The following is a 23416-nucleotide window of genomic DNA, read 5'->3' on the forward strand; positions in this document are numbered from 1 at the left end:
TCATGAGTCTTTGAAAACACCCAATGTAGAACATAAACAGACAAAATAAAGACACAAATACATACTGTATAACACTTAGTTTAAAACCCTACTAACTTCTCCCGCACTGCATGGTTGACCACTATAGAATAATGTGGTCTCATAAATACGTTTGGATCTTTCAATAAAGCATAATCAGATAAACTAAATAAAGGAGGCCTAACGCGACCCAGGAAAAACACATAGAGAATAAAGAAGCGTGAACCTTGGATCGAGCGTAACCTACCTATCAACATCTTTAAAGACTATTATGAGGAACGACACATATTATCACTCGAATAATAAAATAGGAAATTATTTTTTTTAAACAAAATCTAAATAGTACACCATTCCATCGTCAAAATTAGAAAACCATAAAACAAATTAAAAGATACAATATAACATCATAAAGGAAGAAATACAACTGGGAAAGATATTTGATCTATACTTGCTGTCTCAAACATAAAGAAAATATAGCATACACACAATATAACACCATTACATATAGCAAACACTGAGACCTAGGCGACATATAGCAAAGGTTACAAAACATTTCAAGGGAATGAACTTCGAGCAAGGTGAGGGAAACCAGACTCGGACGAACAACCCTTTAGATAACACTATGGAAACATAAATACCCCATCAAAAATTCTAAAAACTAAATTTTTTATATAAAATTTTGTTTTAATAAAACGTAGAACACATCTGAGGGGGAAATACACAAATATAAAATACTTTTTATTTTTTTTGGGAAATGGGGGCATCTGTCCGTTGCCCCCCCCCACTCCCAAAAAAGTGTGTGTGTGTGTGTGTGTGTGTGTGTGTGTGTGTTATTATACCCATTACATTACTTGCAAAATATATATGGTGCTGACATTTTCGGCAAGAGGGATACCTACCGATATTCTGCATATAATTATTTTAATGTTTTTCAGAGCGAGAGTATTGGGGCCTGATCTGTTCAATATATTTCTCAACTGATACAGCAGGTATAATCAGAGGCGTAGCTGGGGGGGGGGGGAAGGGGAGTACATATGTCCCCGGGCGCCAAGGTACAGGGGCGCCAAAATGAGGCTTACAACGTTACATTATAATAAGTAAACAAGGGTAATATTCAAAAATATGATTAAACGGGGAGGGGGCTGGGGCGCCAATTTTATAGTTCGTCCCCGGGCGCAAAATATCATAGCTACGCCTCTGGGTATAATAGAGACCCCCCCCCCCCCCCCCGAGTTTGCCACAGAGCGCTCGTGTAATATACGGTTTAATACAAAATACATGATTGTGGGCAGGAATATACAAAATTTGGTCGATATACATGATCGTTGGTATCTATTCAAACGAGGGCCATGAAATACATTAGCAAATTCCTACAGTATTTTAAGGCAGGCGATTACGAATTATTTAAACCACGTTTTTCATCTGTCACAGATTTTATAATCATTTTGAAGTGGCTGCTTTATCTCGAGGAAAACGAGCGGTAAGTGTTATACAAAACAAAATCTTAATAGCAATTTGATCACTTTTGCGTCATTTGACAGTAAGAATAGTAATAAATAGAGGATAATTTCTTTTCCTACGTTAGGCCTAATACCTGGTATGTTTTTTAGTGTGGTACACACACAAAAAACAACCCCAAAACAACACTAACAACATTTTAAAAAACCCACAAAAACGAGTGCCGTGCCGAAGCCACGGGCTAAAATGCTTTATTATCATTTTTTTTTTATTTATAGCATCAATCACAAATTGAAATATATACAGTATTAGCGTTGGAAAAGAAAGTTTTCTTTTTGTTATATTTTTTTTTCTCACCCTAGCGAAACACTTTCTGCAAATGACCTTAATAAAGAAAAATAATAAATTAACCTAAACCACTTTGAATGTCGACCGTATCTTTTATTTACACGGCATCATGCGCGGAAGAAAATACCAACTGAACCGGGATTTCAGACAGCAGATGAATTGAAGTTGATTCATTGAACATCATTAGCAATTGTACAATCAAACAGATGCAACAATGAAAAGTGGAACTATGAAAAATCGAGAATGTTAGATTTGCGAAGGATTTATTCCGAATCATTGTCTGCTAATAGAGAATTCATGTCAGTTGCTGTGTCGGCGATGCCCACACAGCGCGCCGTCCAAATGTGAAGTTGCGTTTTGCTGACAGACATAACACTGTGCCATAATTTATCTGATGGCATGTAAAGAAGCTGCTTAAATTATAGTATTTAAAAGTTTCTTCATTTTGTAAGAGCTCAAGAAATTAATTCTGGTTTGAAAGACAAGATGACGGTAAAACTCAGAAGACGTAGCTGTACAGTACCGTTGGTGTTGGAGACATCATAATAAAGGTAACTGCGTTAACTTCGCTTTTTGTTTGGTAATTTGTTGGATATTATCTTTTGCTGATCTTCTTTGAGCTTGGAGTAAATTTTACATTCTGAACATTTTTATTTGCACTTATCTGCTTAATATGTATTGCTGGGATATCATATAGAATATGAAGTCAGTATAATGGTACTATATTACATATTTGAATGATAAAAGACTGGTAAATGATATAATGATAAACTACAAAATAAATAATTTGCCCAATATCCCAAATATGTTAATTAAAACAAACATTGAATGTAAATTCAGATATAATGAGCAGTTGTAAGAAGTAAGAAATAACATTTTATCCATTGAACCTGTTATGTGTTATCATCATCAGTTTTAAAATAAACACATGGAGACAAGTTTGCTTAAATTCTAAAATTAACACACACACACACACACACACACACATATGGTATTTTAATCTAATACAGAAATGGTGACATTGATATATGCAGACCAATAGTTTTTTTCTTCTACAGATATAAATTAAAAAGCCTAATTCTGAGAGTTTCACCTACAACATTCATGATGGGAAAGGGCCACTAATTAAGAGCTGACATATGTGGAAGAAAAATACCATCCATGTTGAAAAGGGCTAGAGGTAATGTGAGAAAACATAATTTATCAATCTTTTTTAACATTATTGTTGATATTTTATTTCAACTGGTCAAAAGGCTAAGTGGGTTTATGTAATGGTCCAGAGTGTGTTATTTATTTCACATCCCCTTCTGTCTTTCAACAGTAAGAAATTAGCTACTTTGGAGTCCATAGTTCTCATCAATTTGTTTATATAAAACTTGGTTTTGGGCTTAAATCAACATCTTGGATAAATCTAATAATGAGCAAAATCCAAGTATATACATGTGATCATGTATAAGATTAGTTGAGTTTTTTAACCAGCCTAAAAGCCATACTTCCACAATATAGGCTAAAATCATTAAGTTGTCCTTGAAGTTTGATGAGTGTTAACCATTAATAATAATAAGGTGATCTTTCATCTGAGTATGTTACCACCGCATGCAATATTTATACATGTAGTGCAGTTTTTACTAAACGTAGAATACATGCTTATATAAATGAGATCTAGATTGAAGAAGTGAAGATGCATACAAATACATGAGGTTATAACCACTACTGCTGATTCAAGTTTGATCATGCTTGGCCATTGGGCTTATAGAGTCAAGTTTCACAATGATGCTTATTATGAGTGTGATAAAGGTATGGTAGTGAAGTGACCTTGCATCTGATTGGCAGAGTTTCTTATGATTTGCACAACAGTGTTTATGATCCAATTTAGATCTGACTTGTTTAATTATTTGCTTGTATGTCTGAGGCTATAAGCAAAATCTATGCATATAATGTGGTGGTTCTACATCTCACTAGCCATTCTTGCTACTGCTCTTAAAACTATTTCTCTTTAATTTCATCAGACTTTGTGAATAGATTTATCTCATCAAGATATAGCAAAAGAGCAATTTTGTAAAAAAAATATTCATTCATATTAAACTCAAATTCTGCATCTGATTGGTTGACCTTGCAAATACTATAAGGGCTCTATTTCTGACAAAAAGATTATTTTGATCTAATGTAGCAGAAATGCTTATATGATCAAAACATTGAACATATTTGATGACAAATAAGAAATAGTTTTTCATGCAAATTTGATAAACATTGATAAATCGGTTCATATCATTAAAAGCTTGGAAGAGTTTGATTACATGCGAGACCATCACATATTAATCATTCTTTATTTAGAGAATTATTTTTGTCAGGATTTAGTAAAATATGTAAAATCAATATGGACTGGTTTTGTTATGTACAGCAACACTAGTTGTTTACTGAGTACTGAGGGAATTGGAGTAAGGCAAGGGTACATTGCAGTAGGTAACCTGGTTGACTTGATAACAGGATTTTAACACAAACATTTTTATCAGGAGTCTAGCATACTAACCATTGATTCACTGCAGATCCTGCCCCCATTAGTTACCTTTTAATACATAAAGCATTTGGGTTTTTTATGTCACAAATCCCATAGGGATTAAAATTAACATCATAGGTCTCATTGGATAGTTTCGTATTTTGACATCCCTCTAATTTTTAAGGTAGAAGGCATGAACCTAATTATCACAAGCCTAGCATTTATAAATTTACACATAAGCTAAATCTATAATGTGGTTCAGATTTACTTTGAGTTAGGCATGGAAATAGGTTGGCTTGTTGGTGACTGCCTGTCACAGTTAGATGAGCATTGGAGATCATATGCGTAACTTAGTCTGCAAATGAGCTGCCGACTTTTATTTGTGTCTGCTACAGAGGTAAATATAAAAAAATCTTGATGGTAGAGGGGTGATGAAAAGTATGCTAATTTGTTATAGTACTAGTGAACTTTATTCATGCATAAGGCACATACTGATTCTTTTAGTTGCCTTGTCACAGAAAAATATTGAAAATAGCTATTTCTAGTAAAAAATGAATGTAAAATGTACCTGCATCCTTTGACCCTACCAGAACCAAACTAAAAGCTCAAATTTGTGCAGCTGCTTTTGCTCATCACAAACATAATTGGGAGTATAACTGCTAACCCTACCCTCTAGCACACATTTCATTCATTCATTGGATTAAAGTCACGTGCACCTTTTGGTATGTGCGACTGTTTAGTTTGTACACGTTTGTGTACTTTTTGAATTTAGCGATTAACTTATACAATGCCCCCAAGCAAGCAAGCCGAAGCCCAGGTGCCCCAAAAGGTCCCGCCCAGGCTCTCGTCGCTGCAACCTTCTCCATCGTTGTACTCCGTTGGTGGTCTGTTTCTGCATCCTGCATCTCCTTCCTCTCTCATTTCAGGCAGTAACCGAAGCACACCAGCAGCAGTATTATTAAATTTTCGTTGCAATCAATGCCCAGTTCCCTATATTTATTGGGCTATTCCTGTACTATCTTGCCAAACATGTGATTGTCACATACGCTTCAGATATTCCTGAGTTGTGAATTTTCCTATCTTTTGTAAGGACTATTAAATTTTGTGTACTTTGCGTACTTGAATTTTCCGAAAATTTTTTCACATCTAGTAGGCTTTTAGTAGCCCTTTATTTTGTTTTGGAGATCTCAATTTGGTTAAGTATTTCGTACGTGTGGCTTTAAACCAATCAGTGTGTTTCAGGGCCAGTAAGTTGTTGGTCAAAAGAGGGCTTTCGTGGGTCAGAATGAAAGCCCTATGTGGTAAAATTTGTTTGTAAAAAAGAAAAAAAAAAAAGAAAAGAAAAGAAAAAAAAGGTGGGTAGGGAGTGTGTATGCTATATTTGTGTGATGGCTATAGACATTTTTGTTCGTTTTTCTGCTTTTCCCACACATCCCGACAACAGACATTCACGCTCACTTTCTCATTCACACTTATAAGTAGATGTGGGGGGGGGGTGGCCTTATTTCTTTTGTTTGATTTCGGGAAGGCAATTCTTTTCATACTGGGGGGTGGGGGTGGTTTGATTATTTGAGGCATACTCTTTTCATTGTTTCTGCCTTCATTCCCCAAGGTCTGCAAGTGTCCTGTTCTTTCTTCTTTTACTGCCTTAGGACGTTTAACTTCATTCTGTGCCTTTTCCTGCTCTTCTTTATTTCAGCTCTTTCTGCCTTATCCCGTGTCCGTTTCTGTTTTGGTCTTCTAGTCCTTTTGATACTGCCATGTTCGCCGTGAGATGTTTTCTTCGAGGGAGGTGGTTTGATTGCCTTTGTTTCCCTTCGCTTTGACCACTTGGCTATTTACCTGTTATTTTTGTTTAGCTTAGCTATTTGTGATTTATTTTAATGTATATTTTTTTTATTTTTATTTTTTTATATTTTTTTTTTTTTTTTGAACCTACGGGGCCTAGCATGCCATTATAATTCCAAAACAGTGATTTTGTAATATTCGTCCTTATCTGGTTTTTATTGTTCGGGTTATGAGCGGCGGTGTCAGTCTGTGAACCCACTAGCCCGAGCCGGCCGTCACAATTCCCAAACAGTGATTTGTAATATTTTGATTGGTTTTTTTCTTTTTTGGTTCGATCTTTTAGGTTTATTGGTTTTAATTTCTTTACATGGTCTCTCTTTATACCCAACCCTTCATTCGGTTTAGATTTGTCCCCTTTTGCCTATTTTGTTAATGAATGTCATGATGTTATTATAGGTCATTCCTATGTTATTGTTTTTTGCCACAAGTAACTCCGGGTATGTCCACCATTCTCCTATTTGTTCCTGTTGAGATTTTAGTTCGGCCCTTTCCTGGTTGTATTTGGGGCATATATTTATTAAGTGTGCAATTGTTTCTGGAGTTGGGCAGTAGGGGCAGTTTTCGGTTGGTCCCCTTTTTATGTGTTTCCCTGCGCATCCTGCCAATAGTGTTTTACCTGTTCTTATTCTATTTATTATTGTTATATCGTATGGATTTTTGAAGGTCGGACTTTCGACTTTTCTACTTACTTTTTTCATCATCGTGTGTATTAGACTGTTTGCATCCGATTTTTCCCATAGCTCTTGCCACATGTCATTGATCTTGTCCCATGTTATTGATTTCAGTGATGCTGTATGCTATATTTTGGGCTTTTGGTTCGTTTGTGGCGTTTTTTGCTTCTGCATCTGCTTTGTCATTGCCTGGGATTATGGATGTGAGAGGGTATCCATACGAATTCAACGTGTTTGTTGTTTTTTTCAATCTCTTTAAGTAGCGATCTTGCATGATTAATCATATTAGGTCTGCTCTTGGATTGGTCCGTTGCTAACGATTGTAGTACACTGTAAGAGTCGCTTAGAATGACTGCCTTAGTTGTGGGGTATGTTTTGACGTATGTTAATGCCATTAATATTGCCATGAATTCTACCGTGTATATAGCGCATTGGTCTGGGAGTCTTTTTCCAACGGCGACATCTAATTTTGGGATCACTATCCCTGCTGCAGTTTTATTTGGATTTTTGGTTTTTGATCCATCTGCGAAGATTTGCGTGTATGTCTCGTATTTGTTGTCAATGTACGTTAGTATTGATGCTCTTAGTCCTATCGGGTCATTTTGTTTTTGTCCTAGTTTACGTAAGCTAAGATCTATTTGTGGTGTGGGACAGGTCCACGGGGGGTCTGGGTAGTACCTTATTTTTTCTGGGTTGATATTTGCGATTTGAAATTTCCTTTTTAATTCTATAATTATTTTCCCACTAGGTATTTTTTTATTTTTTCCTTTTGTATCGAATGGTTTGTCGCATGCTAAGAGGGCTTGTAGCGTGAGGTGGTTGGGTTGGTGTATTGATATTCGAGTCGAGTATCGCAGCATCAATTCCTTCCGCCTTAGGTCTAGCGGGGGTTCTCCTACTATTATTAAGATATCTTGTGTGGGGGTACCATTTAGGACGCCGGTGCATACCCTTAGCGCTTTTGATTGGACTGTGTCTAGTTTCTTTAGTAACGTGGCGTTCGCCGCTCCATATACCTGGCAACCGTAGTCCAATTTTGCTCTTATAAGTGCTCTATATAGGGTAACGAGTGTTTTTTGATCAACCCCCCAATTCACCCCTCTGAGGTTTCTGTGGAGGTTGATGTCTCGTTTGCACTTCGTTACGAGTTCTTGGATATGAACTGCCCACGTGAGTTCGTGGTCGAATACCATACCTAGGAGTGTCGCTTGTTTTTCGAATTTGATGGGTACCCCCTTTAGGGTTAAGTTTGGAGTGGGTGGGGGGTGGCCACCTCCCGGATTGAAAACTATGCCTACTGTTTTTAGAGGTGACAATTTAAATCCCCATTTATCTGTCCAATTTCCTATATCGTTTAGTCCTTTTTGTAAGTGCTTGGTCGTTTCTCTGCTGGCCGGGTTGCCAGTTTTCCATACGGCGCTGTCATCGGCGAATTGGGATAAGTCAAGGTGGTTGGGTTTTACCGCTGTTTCCAGGTCGTTTATCATTATATTAAATAAAGTTGGGCTGATTACGCTTCATTGGGGCATGCCATTTTCCAGTTTGTATCGTTCGGAGTAGTCTTGTCCTAGTCTGACTTGTATCTTTCTATCGGTTAGGAAGTTAGCAATAAATTTGTATATATTGCCAGTTATTCCGTATGGTTTAAGTTTACTTATCAGTCCCTTAGTCCACATTAGATCATATGCTTTTTCCATGTCTAAGAAGATGGCTGTAACATATCTGGATTTTTAAAATTTTTCTCTAGATGCTAATTTGACAGCGGTTTCTAGTCTCATGAGTTGGTCTATTGTGCTTCGGTAGTTGCGAAACCCGCTCTGTGTATTAGCTAGTAGTCCTTTGCTTTCTAAATGATATTTCAGCCTGTTGTTTACCATAGTTTCCATTATTTTACATATATTGTCTGTTAGTGATATGGGCCTGTATGATTTTATATCGCTTGAGGGTTTTCCAGGCTTAAGAATCGGGACCACTACTGCCTTTTTCCATCTTATAGGTATGGTACCGGTTTCCCATATTTTATTAATGAGGTTAAGTGCAATTGTGACAAGTTTTTTGGGTAGGTTCTTGTACATTTCATACCCCAAAGTATCCTCCCCGGGGGATGTGGTCTTTTTGCCGGCGAGGGCCTTTCTCCATTCGGCTTCTGTAAACGGAAGGTTTAGTGGGCCGTCATTATTTCCTGCTTCCTTTATGTTGTCAGAGTTGCTTTCCTCAAATTGCCTTTTATGATTTTTAAACTTATCCTCTAAGTTGGTATTGCTACACATGTTGGCGAAATAGTTTGCGAATAATTCTGCCTTATGTTTGTTGTTTTGTCCAGGTATGTTGGGGGTTATTGATTTAGTTTTGCCTCTCATTTTTTTAATTCTTTGCCACACCTCCTTCGATTTTGTGTTAATATCTAGTTTTGAGCAGAATTCTCTCCATGAGTTTTGTTTAGCTATCATAATAGTTTGTTTGGCAGTTTTTTCCTTTTCCTTGTAGTAGTTAAAGTCCCTATTATTTTTAGTTCTTTTGAATTTGTTTAGAGCTCTTTTTTTCTCTTTAATTGCTATTTTACATTCATTATTCCACCAGGGCACCGTGGGTTTGGGTGCTACTCCTTAAGTTTTAGGAATTGTTTCTTGGGCCATTGTGTTAATGGTTTCTATTAATTTGTCATTAAAGGTGTCAATGTCCCGGTGATATATGGTTTCTGGGTCGATTGAGTCACCTATCTGTTTGAACCTAATCCAGTTGGCCTGTTCGTATTTCCATCTTGGTGTGAAGGACGCTTTATTTTGAGGTATTCTAATTTGTATTTCTATATTTATAAGGTAATGGTCACTTCCCATAGGGTCGCTTTCATCAACTTGCCAATCAGAAATGCCTGCTAATCTTGGTGTGCATAGAGATAGGTCTATTGCTGATGTGTGGCCTGTTCTGTCATCTATCCGGGTGTGCATTCCGTTGTTTAGAAAAACTAAGTTGCATTTTTGTGCCCATTTTTCTACAATTTTTCCTTTAATGTCCGTCTTTTGACTCCCCCATAGTTCATTGTGCGCATTGAAGTCCCCGCATATTACCACCCATTCTCCACAGTCTTTAATCATTTTGATTGTTTCGTCTGCACTTAAATTGCGCTGCTCATTTGTTTCATAGAGGTTAACGATTAGTACCTGCTTAGTTTGAGCGGTTATTTTGACTATCTGTATTTCGAAGTCATTGGGCGGTCTACTATCTGTTAATTTATGCATTTCTGATGTAATTCCATCTCTAACAAAGGTTGCTAACCCCCCTCCTCTTGCTGTGGGGGATCGATGCTTTAGGTATTTGGTGTTGTAGCCTATGATGTTTGGGATACGTGAGGTATCATTTAGATGGGTGTCCTGTATGCATATAACATCTGGTTTTCTTTCCTGTTCAAGTATTTTGTTATTTAGTTGGTCAGCGTGGGCCCTAAGGCCGCGTGCATTCCATTGCCATATTTTGATTTCTGCTCTGGAATCCATCTCTAGTGCAAAAAGTCTTAATAGTTTGTTTAATTTACTGTTGTTTTCGTTTTATGCGTGTTTCCTACCAGTGAGGGTGCTACCTATTTATTTTGTTTTTGGTATCCTGATTTTTGTTTTGGCCTGCTTATAGTTTACCCCATGGGAGATCATATATTCGACTATTAGGGCTTCTCTAAGAGCCCTGGGGCATTCTGCGTGGTTTGGTTTGTGGTTACCACTACAGTTAGCGCAGTGCTGATTGGTGGCGCTACATGTTTTCCGGTCTGGGTGGTGAAGACCACATTGATTGCACCGGAATAGGTTTCTGCAACTCTTAGAGTAATGCCCCCAATTTTTGCAGTTGCCACAGAACCGTGGTTTGTTTTTGAAAGCAAAAATTTTTTTAGCCTCGAGTTTTTCGGCTATTTTGATAGTTTCTGGGGTGGCGCCCTTAAAAAAGAGTACCACTGCAGTGCTATCCTTTCCCCTTCTTGTTTTTAGGCGGATTGCTTTCTCTACTTCCTGTCCTTTACTCCTTATGTAGTCTACTATTTCATTGGTTTTATTTTGAGTTGATACGTATATGACTCCTTTGTTGTGTGTTTTTGGGGGGTTTGGGTCTATGTGTTGTTTTGTTCTGTTGTGTCTAGTGACCTGAACATTTATTTGGCCTATTCTTTCAATTTCCATATATTTGGCAATCTGTTGTTCAGTGGTGCATTTGATTATCAGCAAGTCGTCTCTAGTGCTTTTAAGCGTGAATTCTCCTTGGTGATGTTTGTTCAATTGCCATGCTATGGTTTTAAAGGCTAACTTCGTTATTTTGGAATTTACTCCCTTGACGAAGAGAGTCAGTTCAGCGGGGTGTTTCTTGTTTTGGATATTTTGCAGACTGGTCTTTTTTCCCCTGGTGTTTGTCTCTTTAGCTGACTTTGTTTCGTTGTCCATAACCGGCTTGCTGGGTCTTGTATTCTGACAGTTAGTGTGTTCCTTATTCTTTCTAACTGGTATTTGGGATTTGGTTTTCCTATTATTCTTACCTTTTGTTGAGTCGTGTGTGACTGCTTTATTTGTGGTAGGGTGAGGGCGTTCTGTTTCATCTAGTAGGTTCTCAGTTTGAGTCCCCTGGCTGCTAGTGTTTTTAACCAGCGTGGTCTGGGTTGTTTTTGTGCTTGTTGAGTATTGTTCCTCAGTTTGGGTACTCATGTCGGATGTAGTTTTGCGGTTACTCGGTAGATTGTCCACATTCTCGTTTACGCTTGGTGACAGGTAGAGTCTACTCATCGAGTCAGTTGGGGTCGAGTTGAAAATTGGCGTTAAGAACTGTATCTGTCGTTTTTCTCTTAGGGGGGATGAGACTGCTTCGGAGTAAGTTTGCCTTAGTTTATCTGCCTTTAGGTTGACCAGGCAGCTGAGATAACTATTTGATGATGTGACATTAATTTTGTTGTTATCCATCTTGAGTTTCTTTATTTGATGTAAGGTATATATGACGGGATATTTCTTTAGTTTTAATCCTGGGTTTGTTTTGATTTCTTGCAATTTATTTGAGTTTAATTCTAGCTTAAAGCTATCTGTCTTAACTATACTTTATTCTACTTAGTACTATGAAAAAGCAACAGCTGTAAGGGGATATGCAAATAGCTTTTATTCTGATTTGTGTAATTAATTATTATATTACTATTATCCAATTTAAACTTATTGAAAATTATTTTCTAGCCAAATGGTCAAAGTAAAAGGTTTTACTTACCCCGATCCAATTTTCTTTTTAAGATCTTTAGAGTTTTTAAATACAGCCTTCTAATTATACAAGTTTCATTACATTGGTCAATAATTAGTCACATGTGATGACACTTGTAACTAATCAAACCACAGCAACTGAGAGCAGACTAAGCACTGATATTTATATGGTACAGTGGCAATATACAGTCTGTCTGCCGCAACACATGAAACAAACTGGACAAATCTGAAAGCCTTGAATTTGACTTTATTTATCTGTATGGTAGAACAGAACCTGAGTTGAAAAGCTTTTAAAGAAAGACCTTGATATCAAACCTAATAATAACTGCAGGAGTTATATTATGGATAATTAACCATTCTCTCAGTTTCAAACTGGGCATTCCATCCCATGGGGTTCTAAATGTAAACCAAGTGTAACTGATATCCTAATGAACTGTAAAGACCATAGCAGCACAACAGCAGGGGACCAGGTATGTCCAGATCCAGAAATCACAGACCAGTTTCAAACTGATGATGAACCACATAAAAATTACACATCTGCTAGAACTTATGTTATGAAGATAACTTAAATTGCATTATTATTAATCCTCCTCCTCACATTCATCATAATTGAGATGCATCATATATGTTTTATTGTAAAATAGTTTATGCAACATAATTCAGTGAAGACCTTTGCTGCCAATTTACCAGTGAACCATTTGTTTCAATGAACATATTTTATGTTGTAACAAGGAGCATCATTTAAACATTATGATACACTTATCATACCTGTATATGAAATCTTAATACTAACACTTATACTTGCAATACTACTACTAATAAAAACACCTGCATTGATAATTTGATTATGTTCAATTGGACTTGTATCTAAATGATCACCAGCTGTATGAAAAGACATATTTTAATATATAGATATTGGATGGAATACTAGTTACCACAATTGAATAGTCATATGATAAATTATATATTATTTTAAACAATTTATATTTGCAGTGAAACATACTTTTACATTATTTTCACTTAAATTTCATTTATAGAGCAGTATACTCTGCATTCATTAAATTACTGAAATGGTTATAATACAACAACAAATACTGCAACTTCCAGAATCACAAAAATCAAAAGATATAAACAAAAACTTCCCTACATGTATCAACAGTTGTCACTTAATAGACAGAACTCTGAAGATTTAGAATAGGATGTTAACAAATTAGGTATTCAAGTTAAAAAGAAAAAAATACCAAGTAAGCTTACTACCAAAAAATCAAACAATAACAGTGAATTTTAGTACATTCCCAGGAAACAGAATATATGATTTTTCTTAACTTGATCTGATACATCTTAAATCTATAGAAAATGATTCATATTGTATGACTAAAATATTATGTAAACAAAAATTCCATCACTTTTTTCAGATGCAACATGCATACCCCAACCCATCCTTCTTGATCATAAAGTATACCAGCATTCCACTATAAGATGGGGAGCTGTAGTGGCTCAGTGGTTAGCTTTCTGGACCTGTGAAATAAGGTAGGTTCAAATTCTACCATCAGACCAACCTGGGTTAGCTACCATGGTGTGTCCTTGGGCAAGGCACTATACTTAAAGTGCCTTGGCACTAAATAACTTACTTGTGTTGGTTTACCATAAAAGGCCAAACCAAACACAAAAAAACAACAACTTTAAAATATGAGTTTTGTCAATACTACGTAATTGAAAATCATACTGAAGAAATGTTTTTGTTAATACAGATTAATGGATCTAAAAAATCTCTTTCTTCTGCAGGAGTTTAAAATGTTAAATTAAAAAGGTCATGGTACACATTGCTTTGTTTGTACACATCAGGCTCCGTAACCCATATCCAACTAAAAATTTTAGTAGAGTCTGAATAAAACATATTTTAATCTGGATGATAATATTCTTTCTCCATTCATATATTACACCACCAAGATTGATCCAAATAAGATTACATTTTACTATAACACTGAGGATGAGTATGCCTCTTAACAACTTACAAATGTGGAGAGAATGGAGTTAAACTGAACTTTGATTTCTTTTCAACCATAGCACAAGATGATCATTTATTATGAAAAAACCTGAATAAAGTTGGAGTTCATAACCATGACAGTCTCGATACAATATAAATTCAATATATTATTGTTGTCTTGAGGTATAGTTCTGTATATTACAATCTCACACAAGATCAGGGTATATTTTAGTACCATACAGTTAATTCGGGATTGTATTAATACCTATTCTGGTGAATGAACATTAAATAAGATTTACTATTTTGGAACCAGTTGCAATAAAGTTTACTAAACAAGAGAAAATATGACTTTACTATAATATCTAAAATGTAAAATCTGCAAACAGAATACTTGCTTGACTTTACACTTCAGCTATATCATAATATTTATTTGAAATGAATTTATACAAATGGCATTAAATTGGGTTTCAGGCTGGTATTGACAATGGTAGTAGTGAATAGGGACGGTCTAGGGACTAGGGAACTTCCATGTTAAAAAGGGTACTCTGGGGACTATGTAATTTAACATGGGAGGAAAAAAAAAATATGTATTCTAGGGACAAGGGGAATTTAACATGGGAGAAAGAAAAAAAACTATTCACTCTAGGGACAAGGGAAATTGAACATGGGGAATAAATCGTGGGACTGTCTTGGGACTAGGGGAAATGGAACAGGGTCGGGACCCTATTTTAATAAGGTCCCGACCTGATGGGTCTATGAAAATGGAACAGGCGAAAATTGAAACAGGGAGGGGTCTCTATTTTTTTATTATTTTTTTAAACAAAAAAATAAAAAAAGGGGTAGGCAATTGAAAGTCAAGATCTTTTCGAGAGATAGGAATGGCCCTGAAAAGGGCCTTTGGTTTTATGTTAATATACCCTTAACATAAAGGGCATCTGTGACATCTTCTTCTTGACCTTAGGCTGTGCCTGACTGCAGGACCATAGATTAAGACTCTTTTGAGGCATCCTTGATGCTCCACATAAGATTCTTCGCATCCACAGGCTGGTGTCTGTCCTGTGGATAACTGTCCAGTTGGATCGGACATACATTGATATGTCCGTCCGGAACATCATCGAAGACACAAGCGTTGAAGATTGTACATCGGTCCACATGTTGGGGTGCTGAGTAACAGGTGAAGGAATGCAGTGAACTGTACTTATTTATAGGGGGAGGAAGGATTGAAACGGATTGAGTTTGTTGACCAATCCAAACACGCGTTACAAAATTCAGTCAGCCCACGTCCAATCCGAAGAGAGCAGTCTGTGACGTCACATAGTCTATATAGATTCGCTAGCGCCTGTGCGTAGTCAATCTAAGCGACAGTTTTTCAACATGACGGAAACTCAGAAAACGATCAGTTTGGGTGCACTGATGGTGGAGACTACCCAAGGGAACCCAGACTTACTTTCAGAAGAGATGAATTGGGATTTTGTGGATTTTTTTACCTTGCAAGAATTTGTTCCTGAACCTTCGTCACCTTCTCCTTCATTACCGCACATGGAAAATTTTAGACAGAGACAGAAAGAAGAATTGGAGAAATTTATACAACAGCAAAAGGAAGCGGAACAAGCTTTTCTCCTACAGCAACAGCAGCAAGAAGAAGAGGTAAGAAAAAAACAAGAAGAAGAAGACGCAGCAGCAAAGAAACAAGGGTGTCAAAATCAAACGGTCACGGTACTGTTAGACATTTTAGTTAAGAAGTCTGAAACAGATGTATCAGACTTCTTTATTACAGCCGAAGAGAATACGACCTTCCCAAGCTAAACCCTCCAACCCTGTGACTACGCCTACTGCACCATCCTTAGTGATTTCAACGAAATCATCATCAACAGTACGCAGTCCAGAAGTAGGCCTTGGCCATGGCAAAGGCTTAAGACAGTTAAAGTTGATTGTTTAAACTCACCCCTTACACCAAAAAAGGCCCTTTTCAGGGCCATCCACGTCTCTCGAAAAGAGATAGGCTTTCAATTGCCAATAACTAATAAAAACCATTTTACCCAATAGTACCTGTCTGTGTATGAGTGTGTGTGAGTGTAGGTTCTTATTTTACAATCAAAACCCAAAGACACTTACCTTTTATAATTAATTTATTCTTTTATAAATATTTACAATTCACAATTCACAACAGAGCACTTTAAAAAGTTCATAGACTTATTCTGTCTCATTGTTCACTCTCTGTTTTTTTAATTTCTTCACCGTCATAGTCTTTTCCTCCTCTTCCTCCTCACTTTCTTCCCTTCTTTTCTTCTCCTGTTTCTTTTTCTTCACCTGTCTGTTTTCTTCCTCTTCTTCTTCCTCTTCCTCTGAAGAATCCCTCTCTTCTTCTGACTCCTCTTGTTTCTTTTTTGGGCAGTCTGGTGACCAATGTCCTTTTTCTTGACAATAATAACAGGTATCTTGACTTTTGTCTCTTCTAACCCCTTTTTTTTCTTTTTTGACGGTCTGGACACTCTGAAGACCAATGCCCTTTCTTCTGACAGATATAGCAAGTATCTTGACTTTTATCTTGAAAGGAAGGAGAGTAGTCCCTCGGCTGGTCTGAAGAGAATTTTCTAATGACCCCTCGCAAAGCTCTGATGAAACGTTCGATCTTGGTAGTCTCTTCCATTGTTGTGCTCAGTTTGAGAGTGAAATGAATAGTGAAAGGACAAGACACATACCCTTTATATACACTGGTCTGCTATGACTATAAATTAATCCATGGTGTTTAAACTTTAGTCATTTGACTTTTTGCTATCGAGATGAAATGATCCAATTCATTTGAGAAGAAAGAAGAAGAAAGTAAGAGGCAGAAACGTGAGCTATCGCCTCGTACTAGGGCTGAAGTCTTGGCACAAATTCATGCCAGTGATTTTGAAGAGGACATGAGTGAACCAGAATCCAAACCCTCTAAACAAAGTTTACCACCCTTAGTCAACCCTGAAAAGTACTATGACATTCGAGAGACGGAAAAGCGTCCCTCTAGAAAATTTAGAACTACGGCTTCCAACAGTGAAGTTTAAAGATTTCAAGTCTGAAGTACTGTTAGAGAAAGCAAAAGGGTTCATCACCGACATGTGGGATTCTTTGCTCACCACACTCAAGCGACAATGTCAACCCAAAGAAGATGATCGCTTGAGACTTTCCATACAACATGACGGCTTGAAATCCCCTGTTTGGATCGAGTTTAGCAGCCCTGCAGAATTGACCACTTCCAAAGTCATGGACAAGATTCAACACGTGCAACAATCTAATGACCAGTTTGACATCACCGATGGAAAAGCCACACTGGACATGACCCACGTCTCTCCTCCTCAAGGGACCGGACAATGCAGAAAGACCTTATTGGTCAACAACCTTCGCATTACCAAAACAAGTCTTGTCCAAATTAACAATTTTCAAGACCACATGTGTTTAGCCCGAGCCATCGTGGTGGGATGAACCTATGCCGACAAGAACGACACGGTAGAATGGAAAAGAGCCTGGGAGAACATTCGAAAATCGAACCGAGCCAAACAACGAAATGAAGCAGAACTTCTGTTACAACAAGCATGCCTGTCCAAAGACACATCCTGTGGCATTCCTGAGATGCAAAAATTGCAAGATGCCCTAGCTCCATGATACACCTTGAAAGTGCACCCTCAAGAAGTGCGCGGGTCTCTGTTGTTTCGAGGGAAAGACTTTAAGGATGGAAAATACATTCACCTCTATCATCACGATGACCATTTCGATACCATTACCACTATCACTGGATTCCTGGGATACAAATATTACTGTGAGAAATGTGACTTATGATGGTTATAATAATCGAGAGCAACACAAACATTGTGGATCGAAATGCTCAGGATGTTTGGCCTCTCAACCCTGTCTGAGCGAAGGGCAAGAACCAGTGCATTGTCCAGCTTGTCTGCGCACATTTGTCAGCCCTGCCTGTTACCAACAACATCTGAAGATGCAAGGTTCACAGAAGAAATGTGCTTGTCAACTCCTGAGATTGTGCCCAATGTGTGGACAAGGTCTATGTATCAACAGTACCAAGGCACACGTATGTTCAGGAAAGAAAAAATGTCACATTTGTCACTGCATTGTGGACTTGGAACACCAATGCTACATACAAAAATACCAATCCCAACCAGAGAAAGAGGATGGTCACAAGAAGAAGAAAGGCAATTTCATCTTTTTCGATTTCGAATGCATGCAAGAGACCAGTATTCACATTCCTAATTTCTGCGTGGCTAATCGAGCGTGCGAGAAGTGATTCAAGAACCTATCTTGATTTATTGCCCTCACTGCAGTAAGATTCCTGGAGGGCGTGAAAAAATCTTTCATGGACCGAACACACTAGCCGATTTCACACAATGGGTCTTAGACCCCATCGACAAGACGTGGAGCCAAGAGGACATCGAACATTATTATGGAGATTGTCATCACCATGCCACGGTGATGGCTCACAATTTCTCCGGATACGATGGACAGTTTCTTTTGAGATGTTATACGGAACGTGGCATCGAGCGTCCTAAAATCACTTTGAACGGAGCCAAAATCATTTTCATGCAAGTGGGACAAGTGCAGTTTAAAGATTCGATGAGCTACTTAGCCATGCCTTTGAGTCGAATGCCTAAAATGTTTGGAATGACAGAAATGGCTAAAGGGTACTTTCCACACTTTTTCAATACAAGCCAATCAACACGCCGTTCTACCCCATTTGCCTCAGGCTCACTATTACGACCCTGACAACATGCGTACCGAACGAGAAACTTTCTACGCTTGGTACCAGGCTCACGCCTCCGACCCTTTCGACTTTCAGGAAGAAATGCTAAAGTATCGTCGTTCCGACATGGACATTTTACGGCGATGCTGTGGAAAATTTCGAGAACTGTTCATGGAACATGGAGGGGTTGATCATTTAAAAGAGGCTTGCACCATTGCCAAAGCGTGTTCCTTAGTCTACCGACAACGATTCATGCTTGAAAACACTGTGGCTGTCATCAGTCCTCAAACGACCAACTATGTCAAACGTCAATACTCGGTCAAAGCCCCATGCTGGTTGCATTACTTGTGCGACAAGGAAGACAAATGGATTCAGCATGCCCGCAACGGACAGGGCGAAAGATCATCGGAATGCATTCGGTCAATGGCTGGGACTTAGAAAACCCCAAGATCATGTACGAGTTTAACGGTTGCTTATTTCACGGATGTCCCGTCTGTTACCCTGACCGCGGCACTAAAAATCAGTTCTTACAACGAACCATGGAAGACTTGTACCAGGCCATTTGTCAGCCACGCCTAAAGTTAGAACAGGAAGGATACCAAGTGGTGGAAATGTGGGAACACAAATACAATCACCGTTTGAACACCGATCCCGAGTTTAAACGCCTCATGGAAAGTTACCAGTTCATGGACCCCCTGAACCCAAGTAATAGTTTGTACGGAGGAAGGACCAATGCCACCTGTTTGCTGTACCAAGCTGACGAAGAGAAAGGAGAAGAAATCAAATACTTGGACGTGTGTTCACTGTATCCCTACGTGTGCAAATGTTGTTGCTTTCCTGCAGGGCACCCACAATTGTTCACCGAACACATCGACCTAAAAAACATTCGACAATACGAAGGCTTGATCAAGTGCAAAGTTTTGCCTCCCACGAACCTATACCATCCCATCTTACCTCGCCATTGCCAAGGCAAACTTATGTTTCCTTTGTGCCGTACTTGTGCTGAAACGTGCAACCAAGATCAACCTTGTCATCACACCCAGGAAGAACGGGCCTTGACGGGGACATGGGTCAGCGTAGAATTGTTCAAAGCTCTGAACATGGGATACCAACTGTTAGAAGTGTACGAAATTTGCCACTTTCCCAAGACACAATAATTCCACAAGGGTGACCCCACGCAGAAAGGCATTTTCGCAGACTACGTGGATGCCTTTTTGAAACTGAGCAAGAAGCCAGTGGCTATCTGTCCTGGTGTCACACTCCCGAAGACCAAAAGACATTCAGAGAGAAATTCTGGGCACAAGAAGGCATTACTTTAGATCACATTGAGAAAAACGAAGGCAGGCGATCGTTTGCCACAGTGATGTTAAATTGCTTGTGGGGTAAAATGGCACAATGACCGTGTTTACCCAAGACGGAGTATTTGACCGAACCTTCCCGCTACTTTCAGATGATTCACGACAAAGCCAAATTCATGAAACACGTGGACGTCGTTCGTGAGGATTTGATCTTGGTGAATTACGAAGAAGATCTGAACTTTGTAGAAGATGACCCCTTTGGAAATGTCATCATTGCAGCTTACATGACAGCTCATGCTCGCTTAAAATTGTACGAAGCTTTAGAACTGTTAGGGGAACGTGTCTTGTACTTTGACATGGACAGTTGCATTTATATCGATCACCCGAGTCAACAGCACCCTGACATCGAAGGAGACCGTTTAGAAGCCTGGACAGACAAGCACCCCGATGACAAGATTCTAAGTTTCGTTAGTGGTGGTCCCAAAAATTACGGCTACGAATACTGGGACAAACAAGAAGTGCACACGAAGTGTAAAGTGAAAGGACTTACTCTTAATTATCGTACCAGTCGAGTGGTCAACTTTGGCATATTGAAAGAAGCCTTGCAGTCTAGAGAAAGTGACCACCTATCAACCCAACAAGATTGTACGTTTACCCACACACCACATCGTCAGTCGACCCTTGGAAAAAGTCTATCAAATCGTGTAGCAGAAGCGAGTGCGGCTTCCCACCCACTTTACTTTGCCGTATGGACATGTCGGTATAAAACATTGGTTGTAAGAGGATAGCCACCCACCAGAAGGATGACTTCGCCGCAGCAAGAATCGAGTGAGAAATCCAGTGAGAACTCCAAGTTCAAACCCTACCATTTTCCAGTCTTCTTACCTGACTATTGTGATTGTGCCCGTCGATTGGACACGTTTCAAAAATGGCCTACGGATAGGGAAGGATTACCTTCTTCGTATGTTTTAGCTAGAACAGGATTTGTCTACTTCGGACCTGAGTCAGGATTGGGATACGAAGTACAGTGTTTCGCTTGCGGACTGAAGTTACGAATGGATCTATGTATCTACAAAGATTCAGCTATTCTGGAACATACTCGATGGTCTCCGCACTGCCCTTACCTTTCAATGGCCTTTCCACCCATTAAACTACGGTACAATTATGACGGTACCTTAGAGACGGTACCTTCCAAAACTAGACGTAAACACATTGCATCCTAGTTCATTGTTGTTTCTTTTCCACATAATAGCTTATTTTTTATAAAATGTTAAACTTTACTAATCTTTTTTCAAGATCACTTTAGTTTGCAAAAATATATCTTGTCATTTATTGGCATTCTACATTGAATTTTGTAAACTAGCTATAAACCTGACCTAATTACTCAACTTAACTGCTGACAGAAACAGTCTACAGTAAATGTATTTCATTTCTGTAGCTCGATGGATAAACATTACATCTTTTAAAGCTGTGCACAGAATAGGCCGACATATCACGAGTCAGGAAAACATGGGGGTGGTATCCCCTGTGTCCAAAATTAATATCATTTTGAATAGAATATTCTAGTGACAATTGCCTCTTTTCAAATGGTAAGCATTGCTTTTTTTTATTTTCATCAATCTGTCAAATTCGGTATGCATTTTGCTTTAATATTTGAGATGGAAACCTTAGGTGCATAGAAATGTCAGACAGCATTGTACATCATGGATGGTGTCCAACATACTTTTATGATCATAAAACAAAATCCTATTTTTTAGTTATGGCCACTGATTTAAAAAATATTCATCCAAGCTAAATATAATAATAATAATAATGAGGACTTTGTATAGCGCCTAATCTTTAGAAGCTCTAAGCGCTTTGCAACATTAGACAACATAAAAACATACACAATGATATGATTACAAAAACAAACACCGTGAAATTAGAAAACATAAAAAACATGCTGAGAATATTTAAGGTAGTTAACAGTATTAAGTCATTAAGTTTGTTTTTGTAGTCAGAATAAGTAGTTTTGAGAGCACTCTTGAATGGGATCACTGCGTCTTTGTGTCTAAGTTCAGTGGGCAATTCATTCCATGTTGCTGGGTCCTGGTATGCAAAAGAATGCTGTCCATGTGACTTTGTTTTCATAGTGAGAATAATGAGTATATGATTGTCGGAAGAGGAGTGTAAGTATCTTGCTTGTGTGTACACATAGGTGAGGTCGGATAGGTATGTTGGACTAGAGTCTGTCAGTGAAACGTAGCACAGAGAACTAATGTTGTGTTTGATTCTGGATCGAATGGATAGCCAGTGTTGGGTACAGAGCAGCGGGGAGGTGTGCTCTGATTGTGGTACTCTAAGTATGATCCAAGCAGCTATGTTTTGAACTTTTTGAAGTCTCTGCAGTAGATATTAAGATGAACCAGACAGAATTGAGTTACCATAGTCCAGTCTTGAAAGCAGTAATGAACACACAAGTGTTTTAGTGGCATCAGCTAAAAGATATCTGAGAATGGAGCTGATGCGTCTCAGCTCAAGATACGCAGCCTTGCATATGTTCATGACATGTTGGTGCAATGTGAGAGTACTGTCCAGAGTAACACCTAGGTTTTGTACTGATTGTGTGAATTTAATGTTGGTGTTGCTGATATTTATTGTGTGAGGTAAAGGATGTGAATGAGAAAGTCTTTGATAAGTAAGTATGGCTTGATTTAAATTGTGTTTTTCATGTGACTTGCCAGAGATTTTTAAATGAATTGATAAAGTAACTTGAGACACATTTCAAAGTACATGTTTTAAAAATATTCCATTGATTATTGCTGGCATTTAGAAAAATGCAATGCATCCTTTGTTGTGAAACTTATTTTAAAACATTGTATTACTCATGCAGAAGCCTGCTTGAAAACTAATGGCAAAGCAAAGGCAAATGGAATGGAAGAGACCATATCAGAGACCCTCAAATATGCACCCAACCAACGCAGAATGATAAAAAACAAGGTAATCCAAATGACTCTTATTTCATCAATATTGGATTCAGTTTCGTCTTTTAAAGCATAGTATTTGCAAAGCGGATGCATTTCTAAACTGATAACAAAATCAGCTTATCCTATTGCCCAGGACTATCAGAGCTAGAGTCCAGCTAACTACAATATGCATATATCTTGTCTGATCGGACAAGTGCCTCCATTTGGAATTTTTATTCACATGAAATATTTGGATGAAATAAATTCATCTTTGTGCAAATTGATTGCACCATCCACTTGCCAGAAATGACAAGTAAGTGCAAAGTTATCTTGTATCATGGCTTAACGATAGTAAGGGAAGCACAAGTGCAGTGAAGAAAATTTCATACATTTTTATA

The 23416-nt window shown here is 38.1% G+C and overlaps 1 long non-coding RNA gene across 1 annotated transcript; it reads left to right on the forward strand.

Moving 5' to 3' along the window:
- Nucleotides 1-1320: 1320 nt before the first annotated feature.
- LOC149789702 (uncharacterized) lies at nucleotides 1321-23054 on the forward strand. Its single transcript, XR_016423967.1, has 4 exons — nucleotides 1321-2375; nucleotides 2883-3004; nucleotides 13472-13586; nucleotides 22946-23054. It is a non-coding gene; the product is annotated as an uncharacterized LOC149789702 (long non-coding RNA).
- Nucleotides 23055-23416: the final 362 nt, after the last annotated feature.

Source organism: Sinohyriopsis cumingii, chromosome 10 (genome assembly GCF_028554795.1).
Source record: "Sinohyriopsis cumingii isolate HCF-2022 chromosome 10, ASM2855479v2, whole genome shotgun sequence".
Lineage (NCBI taxonomy): Eukaryota > Metazoa > Mollusca > Bivalvia > Unionida > Unionidae > Sinohyriopsis > Sinohyriopsis cumingii.